This window comes from Lagopus leucura, unplaced genomic scaffold, assembly GCF_019238085.1.
Source record: "Lagopus leucura isolate 7727_CA_CO unplaced genomic scaffold, USGS_WTPT01 Super-Scaffold_100004, whole genome shotgun sequence".
Classification (NCBI taxonomy): Eukaryota; Metazoa; Chordata; class Aves; order Galliformes; family Phasianidae; genus Lagopus; species Lagopus leucura.
The window spans coordinates 64,110,204-64,116,203 of record NW_024962264.1 but is presented as its reverse complement, the minus strand read 5'-3'; the positions used below and the strand labels follow the sequence as shown (position 1 = coordinate 64,116,203).

General features: G+C 39.8%; 1 long non-coding RNA gene across 1 annotated transcript in view; it reads right to left on the bottom strand.

The window, feature by feature from the left end:
* Positions 1-4,163: 4,163 nt before the first annotated feature.
* The window catches only part of LOC122180469, a 37,080-nt gene continuing 35,243 nt past the window's right edge, over positions 4,164-6,000 (bottom strand). The window contains exons 2-3 of the long non-coding RNA XR_006179091.1: positions 5,881-5,953; positions 4,164-4,259 (exon numbers count right to left, since the gene is read on the bottom strand). This is a non-coding gene — a long non-coding RNA (uncharacterized LOC122180469). The remainder of the gene's footprint in view (positions 4,260-5,880; positions 5,954-6,000) is intronic.

Below are 6,000 nucleotides of genomic sequence, written 5' to 3'. Positions count from 1 at the left end.
TAGGTGCAACGTGCCATTATTGTTATGAATCAACAGTGCACATCACAGGCATAACAAAGTAATTTTTATTGCTGGTAACATTTGAATTAATCATATTTTCCAGCGAGGACTCTTCAGTTAACAATTAAATTCTATGGGTGAGATTTCAAGAACTGCCTAAGAAAATTTGGTGCCAGCTGGCATGGAAAATGTCTGAGAAATGGGTGCCCAATTCCTAAAATGTCCGTTGAAGAAAGATTCATCTTGCATTAATTGTACGTGGGGAGGAAACAATTCAGTATAGTATCACAAGAGCATGAGAAATAAAATGGCACTTTGAGCAACTTTAAAGGAGTTCTGTGTCACTGAAGGACAAATTACTGCAGAATCTTGCTATTTACTGGCATTATATTTTACTTCACCAGGAGACAGCAAAAATTAAAAAGACGTCTTGCAGTGTCTCACATCCTTCCTCTTAGTTTTCCAGAGCCCTCAGTGACAAACTACATTTAACCACAGCCCTATCTTCAGCATTATTTAACATCTGTAGCTTGTAAATGGAAGAGAATCATAGAATCGTTTGAGTAGAAAGCAACTCTTAAGGCCACCTAGTGTTCAACACCCCTGCATTAAACAGGGACACTTGCAGCTCCATGAGGTGCTCAGAGGCCCCATCCAGCCTGACCTAGAATATCTCCAAGGATGGGTCATCCACCTCCACTCCAGGCAGCCTGTGCCAGTGCCTTACCACTCTGACTGTAAGAAACTTTTCCATGTATCCAATTTAAATCTCCCTAAATCAGACAAATACCACAGGGGCGGGACCAGAACAACAGCAGTTCACACTTGTGCCCTGTGCTTCAGATCACAGTATCTCTGCATTTTGCAGTAAATATCTGGAGGGAAAGCAGCTATAACTGTTGACTGCAGAGGTCAAAATGATAAGAGTTTATATAAGACTTTTCAAGAAAAACAAATATTTTCCACAGAATTATGTAATATTTAACCACCCAACCTCATGTTGCTAAGAACCTCTTCAGTCCTAGAGATCGTTTGTACTCCTCATGCTTCAGAAAGTTCACTTAATGACAGCAGAAAAAACATTGATTTGCATCCAAAATGGGACTGAGTATTGCACAAGAGTCCATAAATTTACCCATGCTTAGTGAGGAATATTTTTTATACATGTATAAGATTTTCTACCACAGATTAGAAAATTACAGAAACATAGAGACCTGTTTTTGTTGGTTCTCTTTGTTTTTGTTTTATAAATAGTCATGAAGACAGTTAGCAACAGAAGACACCACAGGTGACACTTGAGGGTTTCATCCTCCACACAGCACCCTGCATTGCATCAAACAGACGGAGTACTGTTTTGGCAAAGTCCTCCCTAAGTTTTGCACTACTTAGGGCTCCTTTCCTCCCCATTAATGGCTGCCCAATTACATCTGTTTTTCTGTGGAAACACTAGTAAGTGGGGCACAACTTCCTAAGGAGAACTGGAAACTGTTCGAGGCTGTGCACAGCTGGACACCCACCCCAACACAAATCCAAGCTGCAACACATCTGCTAAGTAAGCAACCACATTTTCTCAAGTAGATGAAGCCCAGAGTTGCTCCATTTGGTTTTGAATACTTAGTGAGTTAGATACTTCAGTGAAAGATGATGTCCAAGTAAGCGTGCACTGGAGCAAATAAGGCTTCTGTTCTTTCTTTCAATCCACTGAACTACAAGACATCAATGCCCTGGAGCATGTCTGGAGAAAAGCCATGAAGCTGGGAGGGGTCTGGAGCACAAATCTTACAGAGAGCAGCTGAGGGGGCGGGAATTGTTCAGTCTTCGAGAACTGGAGCCGTGAGAAAACCTTACTGCTTTCTACAACTCCCTGAAAGGACTTTGTGGTGAGGTGGGACTCGGTCTCTGCTCACAGGTAACAGCAATAGGATGAGAGGAATTGGCTGCAAGGCAAAGAATTTCATTGGAACTGCTGTAACTTGGATAGTGCAGACTCTCACAATCATTCCTTACCTGAGCACACAGTTTCACAGCACGATCTACCAAATACTAAAGCTTTGCACTAGATGAGCTGAAAACCTAATGATGACCAACAGGTTTTTCCAAGTCTTGCTTTTTTTGCTGTGCTCCGTTTTGTGAAAACATGTTTTCTGTCATCCTTAAGTTGTTCTTCTGAAGTTCCAGTTTTCCCCTTAGTAGAAGCCTGTGGTGGAAGTGGTCTGGTGCCACAGCTGATGCGCAGCACCTTCTTGAGATTGACAAACTGAAATTACAGAAAAAAGAGAAAGAGAAAATCAGTTCCTATACAGCATCACTCCTAGCATTTTATTTAATATAGAAACATCTTTCTACTGCTGAAATTCAAGGAACAGATAAATATAAATGGTTTTGCAACAGGGCTCCACTTTTTCTAAAGGACAACCCTTCAGTGATGTTAAAGACAAGTGCAAGTCAAGAAGTTATCTGCCTTTCCAAGTTCAGTCTTCGGTTTTGACCTACGTTATGAGAAGGTGGTTGAGGTGCAGTATGATGACGAAAGGGTGGCAGCAGTGCAAAACTGGAGAGCTGGCTTTGCTATAATAAAAGCATGATTTCCATTTTTCATCTGTGCTGCAGTGATGTAATGACACTGGGGTGGAAAATGCTAAGCTTGACCTTGCTCAGAGCATATGAAATCCCAGTGCTCATAGGCTGCTGCAGCTTGTGAAAAGGGGAATGATCAGCTTACAAGGAGACTGTAACCATGCCGGAAATCCCAAATGACCTTGTCTAGATAAGAACAAGCTTTCAGCAGGAAAATAAAATCTTGAGCATTTGTGAATTATCTTGCACATAGACAGTTTGGTACCCCAGAGGGACCTCCATACTTGCAGTATAATAGAGGTCTCAGGAAAGATCTCTGGTGTAAGAAAATTGGTCTGCAAAATAGCAGTGGAAAAAATAAAGCTAAGATTTTTTTCATCAGGAATATTGGGAGTCTCAAGAAACCTCAAACCACTGCCTGTGCTTTATTTCAGCAGTATCTAATACACATTGACTGCAGGGAAAAATTTATAAGTGCTTTCCAAAAGTTTAACTGCCTATATAGATTTACACAGAATATACTTACTGTAGTAAGTAGAGATTGGCTGTTACTGAAGTTTGAAAGACCAGATCAAAGATATGAGATCCAACATTTGCAACAGTATGACTGGGACATTACAAAAAAAAAAAAAAGTTTGTTTTGCTAACAGTTCTTATTTCTAGTGCCAAAAATATGATTGTAAAAGGATTAGATTAGTAACCAGGAGTCCAAACAAGCTTATTCAGCTTATTTTACTGCTTGTGTGGATGACAATTTCTTTTGTCTTCATCCAGTAGTGGGAAGCGCTTTATCATCTTCTGGTTTGGAAAAAGACCCAGGCATCTAATGTAAAAAAAATATATTCTCCAGTAGCTGCAGCATGATTAATTTTCCACCCCACGAGATCACTGTGAGCTTGAAAGCACCCTAGAGCTTTATTTGCTACTTTATAGTCATCAAGGATCATAAAGCATCTTCTTCCTTCCGCACCGCTAGCACTTCAGAGAGCCAATATGGTTGAATGGAATGAGCAAAGGGTTGAAAACCAGGAAATTTTGATCATAAACTTAAAGCAGCTTGTGAGGTGCCTTTGGCCTTTGTTAAATAATGCTGGACTCAGTTATCCGAAGCAATACAGTCCCATGCTCCAGCTAAAGAAATTACGAACTCCAGCCCATATAAGACCCAGATCCTGATACCTACAGTATGTAGTACATACATCATACAGTACAAGATGGGGATAATACTACCAATGTTTTTTCATTGGGCACTTTGGGGTATATTGGTGAAGAGCAATAGGTAAGAGCAAACCATTCTAATTAAGGCCTGTAAATCATTTTCAGAAGATAAATTACTCATTATAGCTGTTTCACATCATTCTCCACAGATAAGCACATTCAGGAAATCCTGTGCATTACAATTCCCTGTTGCTATACCAAAAGTTAGCCTGGGGCCTTTTCCCTTTTCCACATCATTAGGACAGTCTAGTTCCAGCAGTTGCAAATGAAAACATGGGGCTTGATGGTATGATGGTACTTAGAGTTATCCAAGCTGCCCAAAACAATAGCAGCTCTGATCATTTTAAAATTTATAAGCTTACCCAAAAGCAGGTCAGCCCTTCCATCCATCTGCAGTTCCTCATCTCCTATGGGGCAATGGCAAATACAAACATGTCAAGAGGAATAAAGGAATGCCCTGTCCCCTGGAACAGAGAGGGACAGACTAAGGCAGGGTTTGCAGGACCATGCACATTACCTTTATTACTGTCATCATGGAAATAAGCCAGAGAAAATAGTAGTTCAGTGTCTGTGGTGATAAATTTAACATGCAGTACCACTTCCTTCATGTATCCAGAATGCATTACCATGATGGTACTACTCTTAAGCAGCCTCCATGGACAATCCTCAGAATTACAGCTCCTATCATTTTCCACTCTAGAAAGTGCAATGAAGAACTTCAGGGACTACACATAGAGCTCCTGTTTGACAGATCCTGCAAATTTCATATGGTTTTAAAAGGCTGCAAGGGTTGGTGCAGGATAACAGATTTTCTGCCTTCAACCATTGCAGACAGCCACTCAGAAGCCAGCAGAACTACTCACAGAACAAAAATTAGGCAAGAATTTTCATTATCATTTCTGATATTGCCCTATGTCAGTTTTGCCCCATGTCGTGACAGAAAGAAGTATGCAAAAATATTCAAGAAATGACGTTCAACATTACTTTTAAGAAAGTGTATTGCTCCTTAGCATCTTTTAGTTCTGTATCCATAAACTAATTATACTTCAGACATTCTGTCAGGTGACAAATAAAAAATAGTACAGATGATTATCATCTTATTTTTCAGGGTAGTTTTGCTTAAAAAAAAATGAAGTATGTCATCTGAAGCCAAGTTTCATCTGCATCTTTTTAAAATGCCATTACACAGAATTTTTCTCCATTTATTTTTACTAGATAATTTTTCCCATCTTATCCTTCGTGCTCCTTGCTTCTCTCCACAAGTCTTCAATATGCCAGCAAAGATCTGTTTGGCTGCGTGACTTTCAGAAAAAATGCAAAATAAAAAACAGCAGAGTATGGACTACAGAACACAATTATAGCAAGGAAAATTTCTGCCAAAGTATTTTCACATTAAAAAATACTTAATTAGGTTAAAGATAACATTAGTCTTCATTACACTTATTGGGTGCATCTTCCTAACAGCCTGTAGCTGCATAGTTCCCTGCTATACGAAACCATTCTTTCAATTTACTTTTTGCTCAATTTGTTCATTTTCTGCAGAGATGAGTAGAACACACAGTAACATTTTCTTCATGTCTCCTGTGGTTCTCTTAGGATGTCAATGCAAGTCACAACCCATGAGTGTTTATGTTCAGTGTCACCCAGACACTGCCAGCTGAAGACAGCATTGCAGCACTTAACTAGATTAATTTTCTTGCAATGGGCTTTGCTACTCGTCTCTTTTCCAGCTGGACTGGATAATCAGGTTGTCTCACCCCAGCCAACAGAGAGTTTAATCCTCAAGCCCTCGATCTTTTATAAATCCATCTACAGAGAACCACTGCTAGAAATTCTTTGTCGTTTATGTCATATCTTGTAAAATCTGTTGAGCCTACTTGAGCATGTGTCTGTTTTGACTTTTCCTGAAGAACAATCTCTCTCTGGAGGGAAAGTCTGAACCACAGCATTTATCTTTCCACGCACTCAGATAAGCAGTTGGGAAAGACTCTTTCTGATGGGGATATTTTCCAGTGAGTCATACCTGCTCTCTTTGGATTGACAAATTTTGATGGCATAGTATTAATATTATCTTGCAATACCCACCATCAAGTGGATTCCAACAGAGTTGAACAAAAAGACAGGCTATCATTTCGAAGTCCACTCCCAGGTAATGCTCCTATTAAAGAAAGACAGGACTTTTCATGAGTAAGAAACAGGGACTAA